Consider the following 23,917-nt stretch of genomic DNA (forward strand, 5'->3'; position numbering starts at 1 on the left):
GATAGATAGATAGATAGATAGATAGATAGATAGATAGATAGATAGATAGATAGATAGATAGATAGATAGATAGATAGATAGATAGATGGTTTATTTATTTATTTTTTGCTAGGGGCTTTACGTCGCACCGACAAGGATAGGTCTTATGGCGACCATAATGGTTTATTTTAACTGGCAAAGTTAGAGACAATTGTCCCTGTCTTAAACGTAGCCAGTAAACACATAAGTAGCATGGAACCTGAAATCTGATTCCTACCGTACCAAATAATAGGCCTATGTGTAAAATACAGGGAGATGAGAAGAGTCATGGAGTGGCCGATAGCCAGGCGAAACGGGGCCACTCCTTGACAGCGACAGCCATATTGTTCGGCACCACGACCGGCTGGGGAGCAGTGTGAGCTAATTGATAGTCATAACGTTGTATTCACCTGTGGCAAGTTGTCAATGTAACCATGGTTTATCATGGGTCTTTGTTGTGAGTATGGGTGCAAGAATAGAAGGGACAAACCCGGCATTGCTTTCCATCGATACGTTTCTCTCTAGTACATATCAAACGTAGGCACACGGGTTTATTTTTTCATTTTATTTTTTCATTCAGAGAACGCCATTGTTTTAAAACAGGGCATCTCAAAGGCCCGAAATCTCACGCGTGCAAACCGAGGCGCAGAGTCTCTGTGCATCGTACATCGGTCCAACTCGGCTCAAATCAGTTTGACTCGGATGGTGTAGTGCGCTGAGAGCGACGAAGCGTTCGGTGATAGACGGCTTGTTTATCAGTGAAACAGATACGCGCAAGACAACAATATATTAATGGAGCAACCTATTTCGAAGAAAGCATAGACTTCCGAAAGTCCATTTCGATCGAACTGGGAACTTTCGTATTTGTTTTTGTCAGCCGTGACGATAAAGCCAAAGGCTTAATCTGGAGGACAATAATTACGTGATCATCAAAATGATCTATCTATCAATACAAAGACTTTGAATTCTACCAGGATTTGTCGAAGGAAGATTTTCCTAAGCTGCATCGAGAAGTAGCTAAGATTATTTCTTCACCGGGCGAGTTGGCTGTGCGGTTAGAGGCGCGCGGCTGTGAGCTTGCATCCGGGAGATAGTGCGTTCGAATCCCACCGTCAGCAGCCCTGAAGATGGTTTTCCGTGGTTTCCCATTTTCACACCAGGCAAATGCTGAGGCTGTACCTTAATTAAGGCCACGGCCGATTCCTTCCAATTCCTATGCCTTTTCCTGTCCTAACGTCGCCATAAGACCTATCAGTGTCGGTGCGACGTAAACCCACTAAAAAAAAGAAAATATTATTTTTATGTTTGGTTCCGCATGCATATGTGAAAGTTTTTTTCCTGGTTTGACTTCTACGAAAACTAGATTGCGTGCGAGTGTTTCTGATCGTAATTTAACCATCGAATCGGTAGTTGAAAGCTCTAACCGGTGGGTGTGCAACACACATTTGCAGTACCTGATGTATGTCTCTCTGACAGATGTGTTATTCACAGAGTATGCACATATAATACACCGTAACATTCATCATGAACTGGACTATTCAAAAAGTGCTTTGCATTTACCCTCAATATAATATTTTTTTAATTTTTGCCCCTTTAATTGCCCCCTCAAAAATCAAAAATATTTTTTTATTTACACATTAAATATAAATGACTAACAACTTTTTCTGAAAATTTTTAAAATATACATTTTGTAGAGAAATTAATTCTGATGATAGACATGCAAATTTTAAGTGAATAGTGTTAATACTTTACGAAATATTCAATAAAAAGTAGGGTAGTTGATAGAGCTCTAATCGGTGGGTGTTCATAACCTACCTCAGGTAGCACAACGATGATCCATTCTGCTGCAGTAGGCCTTGCATTTACAGATGCATTTAATTTTGTTACAATATCTTCATAATTTAAATCCGAAAATGTAGCCATCATGTGTGCATAACACACAGTAAACAATGAAAGCAAGTCACAAAAAATCAACACGTGTTTCAAACCTGTACGAATTGCGACCTTCATTTGTTTCAAAGATATCACACATAAATGGATGTATTTAACACCGAAACATTCCACATTCCAAAGAGGAAACATGCCTGATGAATGCTGCCATCTAACGGAAATATTCACAAATTCTTCTAGCTGTATTTACTGGTAAAGTAGAACTGACGATCTATCGTCAGCTACGCTCTCAGAATTGCTGTCAGCCGATCCCTTGTTCGAGAAATTACTTGTATAGTTGCAAAGAAAAAGTAAAAGAAGAACTAGAGAAGATAAGTTGTCTGCTCTAACCAAACCGAAGGAAGAGATTTTTAACACCGGTAACATTGTCCCATACAACTGAGTGTCTCCGCTCACCGCTCATAAACATCTCGTAGTGAGGGGAGAGACAGCGGGGAAGGTGAAGAAAGTGGAGACATGCCGAACGGGTGAGACAGATGTAGGGAGAGGAGAGTGGGGTTTGCACTCTGGTCAACCTAGTGCAATACACTGGCGCATGCACCCTGAGAGGCCCTGTTTCAAAATAGGGATTGGTGTAGGTTACCTAGTAACCCAGTCCGTCGGGCCCTGTGGATGAAGGCAGTTAACCCTCAAGCACACGCGCCAAATTTTAGGACGCAGACACACGCGTGGGGGTGCTTTCCACCCCACATATCATTGTATTGTAAAATATGAATTACTGTATTATTTGGAGATTTTAAGATAGATTATATAAGAATGACTCTGTCTGCGGGGATCCAGCCAGAAAGATATAAAGCACAGGAGAGTTATTTGTACATTTCACTAGGAAGTAAAATGACCTGGGGTGGATTCCACCCCATATGCGTGTGTTTGAGGGTTAAGAGGAAGAAATGGACACCTGGTGTCAATAATGTTATTTGTACGGAGCAGTTTAGCCCTGACCAAGTGAATAACACATACCGGTACTTGCCAAGGCCGAGACCGAGGGAGAATGCCTTCGCGAACGTATTCCCTGCCTATCCCAGCTACTTACAGCCATCAGCGCCTTCTTAGATAATTATCACTTGAGGACTAAAATTAAGGCAGTGGCTGATATACTTTATTTTCCGTTTGGTTGACATTCTAAATAATAATGGTTTGCAGAAAAGGAAGGAACCACGATCCATGGATGTTGACACACTCGAGCCAAGTAATATGATATTTAAGGGGGCTATCAGTGCCATTAATACTGTCCAGGTACAAAAGTAAAAGCTTTGAAAGCAATAGACTATAATCCTATTATAGTTCGGTAGTCCTCATTTTAACTAATAATATTCTCTTTTTTTTTCTTATTCAGGGTGTTCAATCCCCGGACGAGGACGATTGAGAACACTTTGAACATAGAGAGTGTCAAACGAAAGAAGAGAAATTGAAATTGATAATTAGGAAAATGAGGGCTTCATTGAGACGTACGAGAATGATCATTAAGAATTTACCAAGAAGGAATGCTAGGATGAAAGAATAAAGACACAACTATGAAAACTTTATTTCACGACTTGAAATCAAAACTTTTAATTACAAATGAGTGTACTAGTGAGCTTACTGATATTTCAGCGTTCGACTAAGACGGAATGTAAAATGAAAAGTTCCAGGGAACAGAAATTAGATAACGTTTCACCAAAGTCACGCAATTCAAAGGACATAATGCACACAGTTGGACTATGATTGCAATGCTTGTTTTTATCAATTTGTGGGCTGTGAGCGGCTTTAGTTTGATCAAATGTACAGTTCTATATGTTATAATTTTATAATTAGATGCCGTGTCCTTCAATAGGAAGAAAAATGTTTAGTTTTAACCACATTTCTCCTTCATTCATTATCGCACAGTTGTGCTGAATTGGCGTGGCCTCAAGAGTTTCCCCATCCCGGGAAGTGTGCCCACTTTCTCCACAGGCTAGCAATAGTGAGGGGCCACTCTATTACTCTTCTCGCCTACCTGGTAAAATATCTAATACACTACATAATATACAAAATAAATAAAGTACAAAAATAATATATATGTAGAAATTAACAGAGATGATAATGACCACCATCATGGTCATCATCATATGCAGCTTCCAGCTGTTGGCCAGGTCTGCCTCTTCATCTCCTCTTTCTTCACACCTCTTCTCCCTCTTCACTCTTGCCCAGTCCTCTCCTCTTCTCTGTACACACTCCTCCACTCCCTTTAGCCACCTGTCGCTTGGTCTTGTTCTTGGTCGCTTTCCTGTTATCTCCCTCTCGGAATCATTTCCTCTGTCATTCTCTTCATGTGTCCATATCATCTAAGTCTAGATGCCTCGACCCCTGTTCTGCAGTGACTCTTCGTTTACTATATCTCTCACCTTCTCATTTCTCACCTTATCCATTCCTGTAACTCCTGTCCTGCTTCTCAGAAATTTCATTTCACTTGCCTGTATCCTAGTCACAGCTCTCTGCCTCATTACCCAAGTTTCTATTGCATACGTCAAAAGAGGTACCGTACATGGGTAGTACGTCCTTAAGTCACTCTTTTACTTCTCTGAAGGACATCCTTGGTCCAAACCAAGCTTCTGACACTTTCCAGGTACGCTCCTGCTTGTCTTCCACGCTCTATTATTTCCTCATCATTTCTTCCACTTTCCTCTATTATACTTTCCAGGCACTTGAGACACTGTACCTTCCTAAACTGTTCCCCTCCAAGCATTATACCTCTCGTAGATCTCTCCTTTTATTTTCTAGTTGTGATCACTATGCCGCTCAATTTCGCATTAAATTTCATTCCTTATTTTTCCACCTCATCTTCCCATGCGTCCAACTGTTCCTGGATATAGTCGTGCTTTTCTCTCCAGACTAACAGGTCATCTGTAAACATCATCACTTTCATTTTTCCTTCCCCAGTTCTGCTTGCCACTTTTGTCATTAGCTCGCCTATCATTACAATGACGAGCGCAGGTAATAGAGCACTTCTTTGTCTAAATCCGCATCTAAGTATAATAACAGTAGCGAGAAGAAGAAGAAGAAGAAAAAGAAGAATATTTTCTGTCATTCTGAAAGTTTATTCCATGAAGATATTTTGAGCACCCACGTCTTAATCTTCCGTGGTTTGATATCCCTCTGACCCCTTGAGGAAGGGCGTTCCGTACGCGTCTGGTCACAACACTGAATGAACTGTTTGTAGAGTTCAGCTCTGGTATGTTTCCCATGATATCCAGAAAAGCAGTGAAGTCATTCATAAACGTATGCCGGAGAACGTAGATTCGGTGCAGTGTTGTCGAGGTAACTGTTTTCAACAGTTTATTTTATAGTCTGAACGAAAAGACGATTTGAATTTTTTCATTTATGAACTGTAACATGACAAAAGTTCGTCTACACACAGATACAGTCTGGTCCGACCAAAAGAGGCTCTGGTCAGTAGCTATTCCCAGGGATTTTAAGCTCTGGCAAAAGGCGACACTTGGTTTTCATGTGCGTCAGGGGTGGGCATGCGATCGTTATCGGAAATGGGTCTTGAGTGGACAATTTCTGTTGTCCGAGATTTTTTGGTTTAGAAGAATTCCATACTGGACAGACCAGTTGCTAACTGTTTCAAAATCCATGTTTATTTGTACCACTGCAGTCGAAACGTCAGCTGGTTTTACTGGCATCATAAGCTGCGTACAGCCCTGCCTCAGGGACTCACAACATGTGACTTATGACCTATTAGATTTAGCAGCCTAACATTCGAGACTGAGCCAAGGGCTGCTATGCAAGATGGCTGCTATACTCTATCTGCATAGACCTAACTAGAGAGCTGCCCCAGGGGCTCGCAACTTGTCACTTATGACCTATTAGTTTTATCAGCCCAACTTTCGAGAACTGATGCAACGAATGTTATGCAAGATGGCTGCTATACTCAGTGAGCTCGTTAGAGCAATGAAGCCCTCTGCGCAATAGCCCCTGTGGCAGGTCCACAGAGTATTTCCAGAAAGAGCAATATACAGCGGCGACTTGCACTGTAGCTGTGAGCCAGCTATTTCCATAAGAGCAATGTATGTACATTAGGCTTTGAGTTAGCTTTCCTTTTTTCTCTCTACTGCGGTCATCTTGGACAAATTCTGAGTCAGGGCCTGTACCAAGGTGACTAGGACTATCAAACCCACCGGGGTCCCTAACCCGTTAGAGGAGAAATTTTCACAGGGACTATGTGCAAGCAGGGTAGCATCCTGCCTCGTAGAAGTGTTTACGAGCACGCTCATAACGTTTTAAGTATACTTTGGATCTGTGAGAGTAACAGAGTAGCACTTCCATTTAACCGGCCAGGGACTCCTTGCAAAAAACTTGGCGAACGAGGGAGACCATAGGCCACAGAGATAGTTACAAAGAGAGGATTGTGAACGCGTTTTGCAAATTCACAGAGACTTGCAGCCTGTACCTCGAAAGACATACAATATATAATGAAGATGTAGTAAGTATAAGGTATGATAAGGGTGTATTCTGCCCGAAGGCAGGTCCGAACCTCCGCAGAGGTGTGCCTGAGCCAGAGTTTACGTACGGTAGGATTGGCAGTTCCTTTCCACTCCTCCATTCCCTTACCCCTACCAACAGCGCATGGCAATTCATCCAAATCTTTACCAAGCCCAATGTTGCTTAACTTCGGAGATCTCACGGGATCCAGTGAGTCAACATGACTACGACCGTTGGCTATTATTATTATTATTATTATTATTATTATTATTATTATTATTATTATTATTATTATTATTATTATTGGTAGGGATTTTACGTAGCTCACAGAGGAATAAGAAGCGCCTTGGTGAATGTAAGTAACTAGAGCAGACCTTAACACCATAGATTTTGACATTTTATTTATTTCCTTTTTTTTCTCTACTTTAAAATTGATAAACAGAAAATCTGAAAAAAATGGCAACCATATGATGAGCTCATCAGCTCCAAAAATCACAAGGACTTAAAGTCCGAAAATCGGGTACAAAATTTACAATAGTTAACGGTTTGGCATATTTGCAGAGGAAAGAGCGTTGTTACATGTACATGTGTAGGAATCTGCGCTCCAACTATTTGAGGCGGTCTGTTCCAAAACTCGTCTTATCCATTTTTTTAAAATGAGTTAGAGGTAGCATTGCCTTCCTGGTGATGTTTGTAATAGTTCTAACACAAAATTAAGCACCAAAACTCTCCTTTTCCCATAGAAATCTGTCACCAAACTTAGGCTCTTGTTCCATAACTCGCCTTATCCACGGCGCTTGTCGTTCCAAAACTCGCCATATACAATCAACCAATAGGAATGGATAATTTCAGCACGTGACTCACGCTACAATTTACCCGCGTTTTATGCCAGTCTTTCCACTCTTTGAGTTATTCTTGAACTGTGTTGGTCTTTCATGCAGTTTTGTGCTGTAAATAGAGTGTATTAAGATGACCGAAAATATTGCTCTTGTTGTGGAAGGTATATAAAACTTGCTAATACAGAACAGTTTCACATTCAGGTCTGCCAAACGACATTCTTGAATGTATTGCATGTCAGCAAAGATCGAGTTCAGAGGATTGCCAGAAATCACTTCACAACAGGGAAACTTCCAACAGAAAAGAGGGGAGGAGCTAGGATCAAACCAGAGTACACTGAAAAGAGGCACTCCGTGAAACGTTTCATTTAAAGTTTGCAGTGTTGTGAAAGTCACTATTGCCGCGGAAAGTCACCGGTCAGACAGTATCTACCCGGAAATTTAAGCATCGCTAAGCTTTACAAAATGTATAACAACAAATCGCCTGAAGAACTCAGGGTGAAGTGGTGGTTCTTCCGTGAAATTTTTATGCGTTGCTACAACATAGGATTCGGAACACCAGTTACTGACGCTTGCTCAAAGTGCATAGAGCTCAAGGAGAAAATTAAACTTTAAAGTTCGAACGTATCACTGAAGAATGATTTAATCTTGGAACTTAGAGTACACAAACTAAGGGCTGCAGCTTTTTCAAAAAGCTCCAAGAAGAAAGGGACAGCATGGCAATATTTTCATTTGACTGCCAAAAGAATCTTGTGAATCCAAAAGTTCCAGATCAAATTGCTTATTACAGTCGCCAATTGTACACCTATAATTTTACCATTGTGAGGGGTACCTCACATGCCAAGTTGACAAAGGTGAATGTTTTTACATACACATGGATGGAGCATAAATTCAACAAGGGGTCTAATGAAACGTCATCTGCAGTTTACCATCGATTATCACAAACTGATTTGTCAAACTTCACTACTATACGAATTCGTGCGGATGGCTGCGGAGGACAGAACCGCAAATCTACAATGATTGCAATGTGCTCATATTTCTTGACACACACAGCTCCGCCTAATATAGAAAGGGTTGAATTGGTCTTTCCTATGACAGGCCACTCATATCTGCCCTCTGACAGGGTATTTGCTCAAGTCTAGAGAGAGAGAGAGAGAGAGAGAGAGAGATACGGAAATGCCCTATAATCTGTAATCCAGCAGAATATGAAGACATCTTTAGCAAACATGCTGAAGTCTTCAAGTTTGGCAGAGACTGCTCCGTGAACAATTGGAAAATGGTTTCTGAAAATATGATGAAAATGTCTGCATCTTGGCACTTTGAATCTTCTTCAGTGAAACGATTTGTTATCAGCAAAGACTCACTGGGAAATGTCACCCTTATGGGGAGAACCTCATTACAACTCAGACATCGGTTTACGAAAATCCGTAATGAAAAAGGGAAAACGCCTGCGAGATATACTAATGCCACCTGAATTATTGCCAGGAGTAAACTTGAATCCCGCCAAAGTTAAGGACGTAAAAAGTTTGCTTGAAAAGCATTTTGGAATGGATTGGGATAGGAATGAGTTGATTTCTTTTTATAAGAATTTGTTCACCTCAATTTCTGTAGACGAAAACAATCTTGTTGAAGAAACAGAAGTTCTTTGCGATGGATCTCAAGAGGAGGGAACAGATTTGAGAGTTTGATTTACAACAAAGTGATGTTTTATTGTTCAAGTTAATTCTATTGTGAATGCAGTGTAGCCTATAAAGGAAGAATTCTCTCCATATACTATTGATAGGATGTAAATATGATAAATCACACTGCTGTGTTTAATTTATTTGTGAATATCATTATACTGATACCAAAAAGGTGCATGAGTGTACTGGTGAGTTTTATTACAACATTATATTCTCAGTCCTTTCACTTTTCTTGTTTAAAAATAAGTTGTGTGAGGTAATATATTCTGAATTTTTTGGGTGCTCCAAAACTCGTCTTATCCAAAATACAAATGTAATTTATTGACGTTCTACTAATTATATTTATAATTCTTCAGTAAGACGACCCTATGACATTGGATTTGAACGCGTCGTAATACATTTAAACAAGTGAGACTTATATTACAAAAATTACAGGTTTTTCGCTTTTCCTGAAAAATCACTTATGATGGATAAGACGAGTTTTGGAACGGACAGCCTCATTTGTATATCATAGTCCAGCCTGGCAGGGGCATCAATTCCCAATTGCGCACTTCCAACCTATCGGTTGTCCTTAATGGAAGTATGGGGTTCTCCTGCTTCGACCTTACGAACTTCAGCCCTTGCCCTTGTCTTCTCAACTGCAGAATATTGCTCTCTAGTCTGGCTGAACAGCTTTTACACAAAACTGGTTGACACACAACTAAATCATACTTTGCGCATTGTATCGGGAACCATAAAATCTACCCCCACTTCTTGGCTACCAGTTCTGAGCCATATTCCTCCACCTCACCTACGGAGAAAGAATGCCTTGCTGCGTGTTTACCAGAAGCTGCCGAGGAATTCCAATCTGCCAATTCATGGAGATATACCCAACGCCTTGAACAACAGACTTCGGTCCAGAAATCCACCAATAAGGACTGCCAAAATCCTGGTTGACAAATTCAGCCTGCAGCAGGATTGGATTGAAGAATAGACTTCCATGGCTCCACATGAGTATCAGAACTTCCCCTGTATTAGAAGAATACCAAAAGGATTTGAGCTGCCTCGCAAAACCTGGACTACCCTTAATCGTATCAGGACAGGCCATGGAAAGTGCACTGACTTCATCTATCAATGGGGCAAAGTTCCTTCCCCGGAATGTAGCTGCGGTGCCCCTAAACAAACAGTTCGTCATATCGTGGAACAGTGCCCCCTGAATGCTTATCAGGGTAACCCAAAAGACTTTCTTGACCCAAATCCTTCTTGGATAGACTATTTGCAGAGCTTGAAGGTGAAATTGTAACCTACATAGCGTATTGTATATTTAATTTGTGATTGTGTGTTTTTATTTTTAATGTCATATGTTAAATAATAAATAATAAATGTAAGTATTTACACACCGTTGCACTGATGTGGGCTTATCTGTTGCTCAACAGTTTGTAACACACTTTTCGAAAAGAGAACTAACACCAGAAACAATTATCGAATAAACAGGGGCAATGAGTGCCCATACTAAATGACCTTAACGTAAAAAGGAAGGGTTGAACATGACTGGCCAGAAAAAAAAGGCTAGGAGGCGAAACACGCGCTCCTTATAGAAACAGATAAAAACCCAAGTGGGCTTATGGCTGAACCTATTCTACAAGGGGTGACAAAATGTGAACCATTAAATACTAAATACGTGTTAAGAATTTTGGAGGTTTAGAAACTTTAGTCACCCCATGGCAAGTTGAATGAGACTCAACAGAGGGTAATCACTCTTTGTTCCCTTAGATTTCACATTTCCAAGTAGGGACTATATCAGAGTCATCAGACTTGCCGAAAATTACACATTTAAACCACCAAATTTAGAAATTTACATGAAATAAAAGAGGATAAAACCTTCCCCTCAAGCTATCCACAGTAGCTATCACATGTTATTAAAATTCTGCCATTACCTTGCGGTGCTGGGACTTCTGAATGCCACCCGTGGCCCCTGCCTCCCTTAGGACACGCCGCAGTCAAATAACATGAGCGATCAATACAACACGGCCCTAATGCGTCCAGATTTTATAGTATTTTTAGGAGAAACTTCCAGAACTCTTTGTTGATAGGTTGTATTCCTGTACACACCCCCGATTTTGATTGGCTAGAGAAGATATTTACAAATTTGTGATAGGTTGATTACTATTGCAGAATGAACCAGCAGAAGTGTAGACAACTTTGATACATAAAAATATACCAGGTTGAAAACCTCAAAATTTACAAATTTCTTTATCGAATAATCATGGTTTACCCCGCAAGATGGAGCAGTGAAACCCATGGTAGAGACATCTAACAGTTGAAAACCAAAATATCTTGTAATACGTCAGTTCAAGTTAGATTACATAGATAGCTTTACAGAAGGTACGCAGTTCAGCTGGCCGGGAAAGTTGTACCCCCGGTACAATTCTTTTTTTTCTTCATCGTATTATTATTATTATTATTATTATTATTATTATTATTATTATACTGGGAGGTACACCTCAATTCCGCACATTCAAAAGATGCGCCTTAAATAACTCTATCTATCTAACCAAACGTGAAACTGCTACTGCATGAAGTTGGAACTTTAATCAGAAGATGTCACTACTGAAGAATTATATTAATTGTGTTGTTGTGAAGTTGCCTAAACTGACTGGATTTATTTGCCTTGTGTTCGTTCACTTCAAGAACTTTGGACATTTCTCCATAGATGTCTCTACCAAAACTATGATCATGCACTCTGGTGCAAGGTAAAAGAAGCTGTTATGGAAAGAAATTTTGTGTTTATAGGTTTTTCTCAAGTAAATCAACTTTCATTTATTTTTTTAATATATTCCTAGGTTTACAACACTTCTCTCTCATTCCGCATTTTTGAATTTGACCAATCACTAATTTTCTGTGCTTATTTTTCAGCCTATCACAGGTTTCTTCTTGGATTTTTGGGCGTAACTTTTGAATTTACCAATAAAATTGAGAGGGTGTGTCCGGACTACTCCAGAATCCTCTCGAACCTCCCCTTCGGGTATATAAGCTGAGGCTTTTCTGGCTATCTTGTCTCAGTGATCGTTGTCTTTCTGAGTGTGTGTGTTAAGGCAGGAGGCGAGGCGCCTCATTCTTCGGCAGGCAGAACATCAGCCAGGAAATGGCCACATAAATTATATCTTTCTAGCTGTCCCCGCAAACGTATCCGAGGGGAAGGTCCGAATTTCTGACTAGGTAAACCTTTTGATGTAAACTTCTTCCTCTTCATGTAAAATTTTATAAATTCTTAAAACTGTAAATCGGGGATAGAGAGTGCGTTACCCTCTCGAGTTCCCCTTCAGCTTGGTTTGAGGTGACTACGATTTAGTATGTTTTTTCTTTCCTGTAATGTATTAAGTTAACCTTCATTCGAGTCACCTTAGTAGCTAGGAATTAGCCCCTGTATCATCGGGCCGAGAGCCCTGCTAGGGTTTTAATACTTCATTGTCAAGGAGTGCTAGTGTACGCCTCCATTCAGTTTGTGTTCGGGCCATTTTATTTAACCTGTTCTTTTTCCACAAAGGCCCCGTAGGTTGGGTAATTGATACCCCTGTGTAAAACAAATTTGGTAAATTGTGCCTTGAGAGGCCAGAGATCATAAAGTTTTGTATAATGTTGCCTTAAGCGGGCGGTTAAAATTGGATGAATGTTGGAGAGCACGTAAGCTCTTTTCTAGTTTATTGTAATACTAGCTGATGTACCCGTGCTTCGCTACGGGATTCTCAGAAAGACTGACTTGGTGGTTTTCCTAACTTAATCCAACATAGGTCATTACAAAAACGTCATTAGGAATGTAGCGATTGAAAGCAATGTTATCATATAAAATACCCGATCAAATGAAACACCGCACACTTTCAACGAACAGTACTACGGTGACAATCTAAGAGTCCAAAATTCCAGAGCTGGAATAACCAGGTCGCAGACTGCCGTGAACACTTCTTTGTCATTATTCCGTTAAACATGCACACTACTCATTCCAATCAGTGCCTCAGAGTAGGGATTGAATAGCTCGAATACTATGATGAACCAGTGTGTTACGAAACAGATATATCAGAAAATGTATGAACCAGAGGAATGGCATGCTAAAGAAGAACGTTATCTTACTCCCCAGCTACCTCCCGCCAATATACAGGCAGGCTGTTTCAGTCGGTACGACCAGGCGAGTTGGCCGTGTTGTTAGGGGCGCGCAGCTGTGAGATTGATATATAGAGATTTATCGATACGACCACTAATGACATAAATAACTTATTTGAGAATTACATTTCAGGCCTTCCCCTAAACTACTATTTCACTCAGCGTGAATAAATTAACTTATAGCCCAGATTGTAGTGGTTCATCACCCGACATTACATGACGATTTTCATTAAATTCTCTTCAGCCGTTTTCGCTTGATGCATGTACATACATACATACATACAGACGGACAGACAGAAATTAATGGAAAGTGCATTTCCTTGTTACTGTGGACTTGACAGATACAGAAATACCATTCATTTCAAATTCTGAGCAATGTACAAACTCTTATTTTATATATAGACTAGCTGATGTACCCGTGCTTCGCTACGGAATTCTATATTGTATACAGAATTCTATGTTAAGTAGTGTACACCTAGTGAGCAAGATTGTATTATATTGCATAGCAACTTACCCTAGAAACGCGACGGGGAAGTCACCAAACGTCTTTTCTCATATGAAGACTGGGTTAGGGAATTTTTATTGTGATGGTAGGTCTGCTTGCCTGCTCTGTCACATTCAGGTTGGGGAGTTTTCATTATAATGGCAGACACTCTCTCTCCACCTGCTTTTTTACATTCTCAGAAAGACTGCCTTAGTCATTACAATGACGTCAGTAGGAATGGCGCGATTAAAAGCAATATGAAATACTCGATCAAATGAAAAACAACACATTTTCTCACTTTTAACGAACAGTACTACGCTGCCGTCTAACAGTCCAAAGTTCCAGAGCTAGAATGGCCAAGCCGCACAGCCTTGATCCGTGAACACCCTTCGTCTTTTTTCGTCGGTGGGGGGTTCGAATATCGGGGAGTCCTAGGAGGACAAATCTATGCCCTTTTACTAATATCTTTCCTAGAAGTACCCGATGAGTCGGAAAATCTAATTTCATTACACTGGTGGCGGAAAAATCTATCTGACTTGGAGGCAAATTTTTCCTCCGAGCCAGAGGAGAAAACCCCTCTTCACTGCTAATTTCGAACAAAATGAATGTAGAATTTAATAAAAGTGAAGAGGAAGACGCTTTTCTTAAGTAACGTCTCTTTTCAGGGTTGAATTATTAATGAATTGTAGTGCTGTAATTTGGAATAGGCTTAAATTGTAATTCTAGAACAGGTCATACTACTATTACTAAGTGAGCCTCTGCCAAATCTGCACACTGCTCATTCAAAACACCGCGTCAGAGTAGGGAGTGAATAGGTGGAATAGTGTTGAACCAGTGTGTTATGTACCAGCAGTATCAGACAATGTATGAAGCAGAGGAATGGCATGCTAAAGAAAACAGTTTTTTAACTCCCCAGCTCTTTCCCGCCAATATTGAGTCAGGCTGTTATACTTTTTTTTTTTTTTTGCTAGTTGCTTTACGTCGCACCGACACAGATAGGTCTTATGGCGACGATGGGACAGGGAAGGGGTAGGAGTGTAAAGGAAGCGGCCGTGGCCTTAATTGAAGGTACAGCCCCAGCATTTGCCTGGTGTGAAAATGGGAAACCACGGAAAACCATTTTCAGGGCTGCCGACAGTGGGGTTCAAACCTACTATCTCCCGAATACTGGAAACTGGCCGCACTTAAGCGACTGCAGCTATCGAGCTCGGTAGGCTGTTATACTCGGTACGCAACAGTATCCCATCTATCAGAGTTGAGGGCACGATAAAAGGCAAAGAACATCACAACAAACAATGGTCAATGTAATGTTATTGTTGATCAATGTTACGCGCTTTCCATATTGTAGGCCTTCGCATTTAGTTTTCTTCCGCCTCTGAAATACTACTCTTATAACGGTCGGTACTGTAAAACCGAATAAGACATAAATGATTTGAAATTGTATTCTCTATAACTTTTGTTATGTAGTACTTTTCAATAGGAGCAATAACGAAGGTATTTAAAAATTAAATTTTAGGCGCCTACCCCTAAACTACCATTTCACCCAGGTTCAGTAAAATTGTTTATATCTTAGACTACAGTTCTTTCTTCCCCGATACTATATACCGATTTTCATTAAATTCTGTTCACCCATTTTCTCGTGGCTCGGCGTTAATGTGGACTTAGCAACAAAAATCGAAATTCATGAAAGCAATGTTATCATAGCCGGTACGGTAAAATTGTATAAGACATAAATGATCGGAAATTTAATTCTATGTAACTTTAGTTATGTAGTATTTATCGACAGGACCACTTAAAATATAAATATTTGAGAATTGAATTTTAGACCTTCCCCTAAACTACCATATCACTCAGCGTGAATAAAATGATTTATAGCCTAGATTGTAGTGGCTCATCCCCCGACTTTACATACCGATTTTCATTAAATTCTCTTCAGCCGTTTTCAAGTGATGCGTGTACATACAGACAGACAGACAGACAGACAGACAGACAGACAGACAGACAGACAGACAGACAGACAGACAGATAGACAGACAGACAGAAATTACGGAAAATAAAAAAGTGCGTTTCCTTGTTACTGTGGACATGAACGATACAGAAATACCATTTTTTTCAAATTCTGAGCAATGTACAGACAAAACTCTTATTTTATATCTATAGATTGAGGAGTGCCTCTGGAAGGCTGTAAATTTGTTGGAGCAAAGTGCTCTTGAATTGGGGGATTTCTGCCCTTGCCTAAATAATACCACTTTGAAATTGTAAATTTCTAACCTACGGGCTTGAAGCCCAGAAATGTTAAAGTTCTGAATCTTGAATTTTCCAATTTTTGAAATTTGTCATTGTACCTGTAACCTCATTATTTCACGGAGTGAAACATTTGTTAAGTTTGAAACTCTGAAAGAAATATAACCTTTATTTAAAGTGTTAACTCAATTTCTGATATCGTAGTTAGACCCATTCAACACACGCACATTGTTTCAACTCTTTGTACTCCACGGATATCTCCGTAACAATTATTATTATTATTATTATTATTATTATTATTATTATTATTATTATTATTATTACTACTACTACTATTATTATTGCACAATCAACAATACGCCGCACCAATACAGATATGTCCTATGGAGAGGATGCGATAAGAATGGGCTCAGAGTGAGAAGGAAGCGAGCGTGGCCATATTTAACATACGGTCCCAGATTTGGGAAACCATGGAAAATCATCTTTAGAGCCGCCGACAGCGGGGTTCGAATGCAATCTCACAGCTGCACATCACCAACCGCATAGCCAACTCGCTCGGTCAAACGAAAGAACTGCCTCACTCTTCGCCATACATTGTACGCCTCATTATGAAGAGTTTTGGGGTTCCCTACAACAGATGTAAACCTTGAAGATACACCATCGTTCAAGCTGAATACTTTACAAAATATCAATCAATCAATCAATCAATCAATCAATCAATCAATCAATCAATCAATCAATACTGATCTGCATTTAGGGCAGTCGCCCAGGTGGCAGATTCACTATCTGTTGCTTTCCTAGCCTTTTCCTAAATGATTTCAAAGAAATTGGAGATTTATTGAACGTCTCCCTTGGTAAGTTATTCCAACCCCTAACTCCCTTCCTATAAACGAATATTTGCCCCAGTTTGTCCTCTCGAATTCCAACTTTATCTTCATATTGTGATCTTTCCTACTTTTATAAACGCCATTCAAACTTATTCGTCTACTAATGTCATTCCACACCATCTCTCCGCTGACAGCTCGTAACATACCACTTAGTCGAGCAGCTCTTCTTCTTTCTCTCAATTCTTCCCAACCCAAACATTGCAACATTTTTGTAACGCTACTCTTTTGTCGGAAATCACCCAGAACAAATCGAGCTGCTTTTCTTTGGATTTTTTCCAGTTCTTGAATCAGGTAATCCTGGTAATACTCACGTTATTTATCTTACATCACTAAAAATACACAAAATGGAGAGTAGACATCTTTAAATTCATAGCGCCATGAACAATCGCACGCTATCGAAAGTGTTAACAGCTATAGTTCTAATAAAGGTGTATATAGGGCCTATTGGTGGAAAAATTACTATTAGTGTAGATCTGTTGTGTAGGTTCATTAGTGAGAACTATGTGTAAATATTGCAATTCTGAAAGAACTCCGCTTATGGAAGGAAATAGTCATTTGTGATTTACTTGTAAACGCGTTCTTTAACATAGATGTTAGTTTTTGTTCACCAGCTACTTACACTAGAAAGCTGAAACTTCGTCCGCTTGTGTGCAGAGTTATATTTGACAACTATCAACTGTTTTATATTAATTAGCGGTACATTATGCAAGAACTAATCACATTTTCTTTAGAAAGTTTCATGTCTTCGGGCAGTATTTTCTTACCATAATTAATATTTCCTTTTAACGAACCCAGTAACATAGCTAATTTATTTTTCTGAAGGCGGTACACGATAAGAGTGCTAATATGTCTGAGAAACCTTAACCTTCTACCTTGCATAAGATTTGAGAGTCCGCCTCTATTGTGTAGTGGTTAGTGTGAATAACTGCCACCGCCGGAGGCCCAGGTTCGGTTTCCGACTCTGCCACGAAATTTTAAGAGCGGCAGGAGTACTGGGAGGGGATTCACTGAGCCTTGTGAGGTCAACTGAGCAGAAGGGGTTCGATTCTCACCCCAGCCGTCCTCAAAGTGATTTTCTACGGTTTCCCACTTCCTCTCCAGGCAAATGCCGAGATTGTACAAAACTTAAAGCCACACCCACTCCCTCCCCTCTTCCTTGTCTATCCCTTCCAATCTTCTTAACTCCGACAAGGCCCCTGTTCGGCATAGCAGGTAAGCTGGCAATGGTCCTCCCCCCCAGCTGTATCCCCGACCCCATATCTCACGCTCCAGGACACTGACCTTGAGCCGGTAGAAGTGGGATCCCTTGCTGAGTCCAGGGGAAAAACAAAACCTGGTCGGTAAACTGGTAAAATAACAACAACAGTCCTTCTTTCTTAGTGCGTTTACCCTCCAGGGTTGGTTTTGCCCTTAATCTGGATGCGATGTACCTGTACAACCTTCCGGACTCGCTTACTAACCCAATCCAGGCGGTTATCTAGTCCAAAGATGTATTCACGCGGTATTAAATGATCTTGTTATGATTTTTCCAGGGTTGACTAATTATGAAGATCTCAAGTGTTATATTATGTATACCTCAAACAGACTTGTAAATTAACTGTAAATTGTTTATCCTCGCGGCACGAGACGAATTTGTGAGCCATCAAATATCCAGGTGGACATGGACACGCTCAAAGTCACGTTCAAGGGTAATGGTAACAGCGATTTGCAGATTCATAGAGCCCTACATCCCAGAGAAACGACCAAGCAAATCTCACAGAAGGAAGAAGTGAATGGGACTGCCTACTTGCCTTACATTCACAACACCAGAGATTGAATTGCCAAGGTCTTCCGTAAACACAATATAAAAACGGTGTTTGACACCGCCTCTAAAACTGCTCACAGTCTGAGTAAAACTAAGGACAAATTGTCCCCACTTTTACATCCTGGGGTAAACCAAATTCTCTGTACTTGTGGTAAGGTATACATCGGCCAAACATGCCGGTCCATTGGTACCCGTATCAAGAAACATGAACGTAATATTCGTCTCAACCAACCAGACAAATCGGCAATAGATGAGCACGCCCTATCGTCGGGTCATGATGTCATGTTCCAAGATGCTCGAGCTCTTATCCACACTAGACACTACAGGTCCAGGATTATACGGGAAGCTGTGGAAATAAGTAGAAATCCTAAAGCCGAGCTGAGTGGCTCAGACGGTTGAGGCGCTGGCTTTCTGACCCCAACTTGGCAGGTTCGATCCTGGCTCAGTCCGATGCTATTTGAAGGTGCTCAAATACGTCAGCCTCGTGTCGGTAGATTTACTGGCACGTAAAAGAACTCCTGCGGGACTAAGTTCCGGAACCTCGGCGTCTCCGAAAACCGTAAAAAGTAGTTAGTGGTACGTAAAGCAAATAAAATTATTATTAGAAATCCTAATAATTTCAACAGAGACACTGGCTATCAATTAAGTAATACCTGGTTGCCAGCCATTAAAGATTTACGTAGGTAGTTCCCTTCTCTGTCCCTTCAGTATTGTTGTTTCGTCTCGGTGTTTTCCAAATTCGTACGTTCATCATCGCCAGATGTTTCATTCCAGGCTTGTGTCAATGCCACACACCTGCCAATGTCATATGTTACGTGTACATGTTATGTGACCCACTTAGACTGATTCTGATGGTTCGGTCAGCTTCCGTTCGAGCGCTAGCGCTGTGCTACGTCCGGGGAGCCCTCTGGTGACGAATGAACGTACCATTTCCACTTCTATTATAACGTCTAAATTTCAAAGTGCCATTGTTTAAGAAGCCTTTCTCGTGGACAGTCGAGATTTTCTTCTGTTGACGCAGAGCACAGTTCTCTGTGAAACGTAAAGAATTTTATCTGATTTTCTTGACACGGCATAAGCCCAAAAGCCTATACAGTATCATGTCTATCCAGTATCATGTCAATAATAATAAATATAGGCATCGGAATTCGAAAAATACGCTGACCTGACTACTTGCTAGGGGTTTCATTGTCGGATGAAGATGTCAGGTTTGAACGCTGACTTGTTTTTCATTTCTTGTCTAGTAGACATACATGTGGTAATATCAGTAAATCCTTCTTCGGAATTTGATGCCTCGGCCATCAGTTCTAAACTTCCTAGCATGCACAGATCACCTCAGCTCTGCACTCCCCAATTGGAAATGAATTATTTCATATTATTCTCTCTGTTTTAAATATACCTCCTGTTATTCAGATCATCACAAACATTTGATTTACATTTTCCATTCATGATTTTGTTTTCCATTTGCAATCCGTACTCTCTCCCTTCAAACTACGTTCTCTGAATTCAAAATATTAATTTCACGCAATAATTAATTCACCATTCAAAATATTGTTTGGTTCCTCGGTTATTATTTCACAATCATCAAAAAAACAAACGGTTTCGTAATTTGCATGCAGAGCAATATTTTTACAAATGCACTAACTTTGTGATTGCCAGCGAAAAACAATACGCCGGCTTGTGCTTCATTTTGTAGCAGAAGTTTTATCTCATGTGAACTTCTAGTACAAAAGTAAGGTTTTAAATTGAATTCCTGTTTTACTTTTACTGCTAACGTTGTATGGTCAGCAGTGATTGGCAGTGTTTCGTAAGGAGGGGATGATTTGGCGACCTACATAGTCCAATTTTCAGGCTCCCTTAAGTATAATGGATCCAGCCGAATGAGCGTCATAAAGAAGCAAATCAGGGAAGGGCCAGAAAGATGGAGTTAGCCTATAGATTAGTACAGAATAAATACAATGAAATAACGATGTCTTACAGAGCAAGGCTCAGACACTATACTACGGTTATAAAACCAGAGGAATTTTACAATTCAGAATGTCTGATACTGAGTAATAAAAGGTAAATGGATGAGCTAGAGACGAAAGTAATAAAAATCTTGAGAAAGATCTTAGGACCCGGAAAAAGAAATGGTGTTACACGGAGGAAGAGGAGAAATGAAGATCTATACAGACAGACAGAGAAGATCACAGACACCGAACGTAAGAGGAGACTGGAGTTTTATGGTCACCTCACAAGAATGACCGAGACTCGACTAACAAAGAAGATCTTTAACTACATCATCAAATTAAAAGCAAATACTAAATGGGTAGAAGGAAGAAGAAAAGACATGATGGGAGTTGGCATCAATCCAAAAGAAATATTTAACAGATAAAATTGATAAATTCAAGGGGTTCCAGAAAAAACGAAATGAAAAGTCCAGAATAAGTGGTCACAGGAAAGGAAGAGGAACCACAGCGAAATCATGAAGTTCTGGGAGAAGAAGGACAAACCAGCCAGTCAATTGTTCACTGTTGTCCAAATTAGGCCAAAAATGGAGATAGAAGAAGATGAATTACAGAAGGCCAATAGAATCACCTGAAACAGATATAAAAAAGGTTCAATATCCAGGAACGCATAATTAAGACATTACAACACAGTTATCATACCTGAAGCACTGTATACTTCGGAAACGTTGATCATTGGAGGCACATCATTTATTAAGGACATAGAGAAACAGGAGAGGGAATAAAACAGAAGTCTCGGGAGCTTTATCAGCATTCTGAAAGGATCACCAACACAATCAGGGAAAGGCAATTAAAGTCCTATGTCCACATTCTCAGAATGAACTATGACAGACTCACCAAAATGATTCTCAACTTTGCTCTCGCAGTGAAAATCAAGAACAACTGGCTTAGAGAAATAGAAGAAAAGACTTTCAGGAAATTGACATCTAACAGGAATTTTTTAAGTTCGACTTCAGTTCAAAAAAGCAGAGAACGACCACCATTTTGCTGATAAAATGAATATCAGGACCAATAAATCATGGAATGAAGAACGGCGGAAAACGTTCAGTGTCCAGATGAGGAGAGTTTGGGAGAAGAAAAAAAATCAACACTAGCGGCACAAGAAACGCAACACCCAATAAATGATGTGTAATTATCTATTTAATCAAAGTGAAGCACTTCAATCAATTTCTTAAGACGGGGTATGTTATTGGCGTTGCTTTGCGAGCTAACAATGAAGTGTTCATTGTTTATTGCACTATCCCCAATTGTTTTCTCCCACGAAACATGGAAAACACGTCACTGGATGTGAGCCAATAATGTTTTCCCGCTCTTGTAGCGCTTATTGTTGTACATCTACTTTAATTGTTCCCCTTTCAATCACACGTGTTTGTATGATATTTATGTCAGTGTCTTAATCACGTTTCTGGAGTAAACATGCCGTTAAGCCCTGAACAAGCTGCGAAAGCTGTTGCTTTGCTAGAAGATGGTCGCAGGATGCGTTACGTTGCAGAATTGTTGAGGACAACGCCTTCCACGATTTCCAGAACCGTGGGAAACTGCAGGCTTTTCAAGGAGACCTGGATCAGGCCCTAAAAGAGCAACATCGGAGAGAAATGACCGCTTCTTACAACTTCTAATTTTCCGCAACCGTCACAGCACCGCCGTTGAAAAACTAAATTGACCCCACCAAGTTCGAGGTGTCAATGTTAGTGAGAGAACCGTTCGAAGAAGACTGGAAGAAGCCAATCTTAAGTCCAAAAGACCTGCTACAGGTCCGGAACTCACCAGAAAGCATTGCACAGCTCGACTACGTTTCGCAAGGGAAGATCTTGGCTGTACAGTACAACAATGTGATCAAGTGTTCACCGATAAGTCGCGATTTGGCCTCCGATCACCTGACGGAATAGAGAGAGTCTGGAGAAGGCCAGGGGAAATGTATTCCTCTTCCACATTCTCATTCAGGACGCCTTTTCAGGGTGATGCTGTGATGGTGTGGGCAGGAATCAATACAGCTTTAAGGACGGATTTGGTCTTCGTGGAGGAAGTCGGAGCCTTACTGCACATCGGTATGTGGAGGAAATCCTTCTGGAGCACGTTGTGTCTTTCACTCCATTTGTTGGTGATGATTTTACACTAATGCACGATAATGCATGCCCACATATTGCGAGAATTTTGCGAGAGTTCTTGGATGAAGAAGAGATTCGTGTATGGCTTGGCCTGCTGGAAGCACTGATTTGAATGCTATCAAGCACATTGGGGACCGACTATGGAGAAGAGCCCGTCGGCACTATCCAGAGACCCTACAGGACCTACGGTATGCCATCCTGGAATAATGGGAGATGATACCTCAACAGGACATTATTGCATTCACCAGTAGCATGCCCGAAATGTTGAATACCGTCATTGGTGCAAGAGGTGATAATATACGCTTTGGAAGATACGAACAAAGTTTCCTGATATCTTCTCTGAGGTCTGTGAAGTGTTTAACATCAAAACAGAAGTGCATTACTTTTATGAGCTCGCTCAATATTTCCTTGAAATGTGCGTCTCTGGCTTAATTTGTTCAATTTGTTTATAATCATCTTTTCTTTGCATTGTTAGACACTTAGATGGGACCATGCCACAATATTCTATCATAAGATTGTGGATTATGTCATGAAAATGTCATAAATAGAAAATAAATTTCAGTTTTGAAAGAAATTGAAGTGTTGCGTGTTCCGTGCCGCTCAGTGTAAGTTCTATCGCTCTCCACAGATGGGCACAATGCTGTAAGTAATAATAATGTTTTGTTGATTGGGTCATCAGTACATAGACTAGTTTGATATATCCCTCCATGACACCCTATCCTGTGCTAATCGTTTCATTTCTACTTAAGCTGGACACCAAAGGTTCGTTAAAAAAGTGTCCAATGGAGAAGGGTGTCTAATCGACACAGTGGGCCATAGTATTTCAAAAGTACTTCAAAAGTACACTAACAGTGCAGGAAAGGAAAGACACACTCGGAGCTAGAGTTTACTGTATACAGGTGTCCCAAAAGTGGTCAATGTCCAGGAATATGACAGGGCCAATCATTTGGAGCAAAAAACTTCATCTATATATATAAAATAACATGTCCTGACTGACTGACTGACTGATTGACTGACTGACTGACTGACTGACTGACTGACTGATTCATTATCGCGGAGCAAAAACTAGTGGACATAAAAAAACGAAATTTTAGGGATACATTTATATTAGTGTGTAGGTGTTCATTAAGATAGGATGTTTGGATATTCTGTCGATATGGGGGGTGAAAAAGGGGAGGGGAAATTGTTTAAATGAGTATATCCAAATAACTTTAAAATTTACAGACCTAAAAATAAGTATTTGGAATCTCCTTTAAAAACAAAGAAACACATATTTTTTTTCAGAAAGTCTCAATTAGGGGTTGGGGGTTGAAAAAAA

This window comes from Anabrus simplex, chromosome 6, assembly GCF_040414725.1.
Source record: "Anabrus simplex isolate iqAnaSimp1 chromosome 6, ASM4041472v1, whole genome shotgun sequence".
Classification (NCBI taxonomy): Eukaryota; Metazoa; Arthropoda; class Insecta; order Orthoptera; family Tettigoniidae; genus Anabrus; species Anabrus simplex.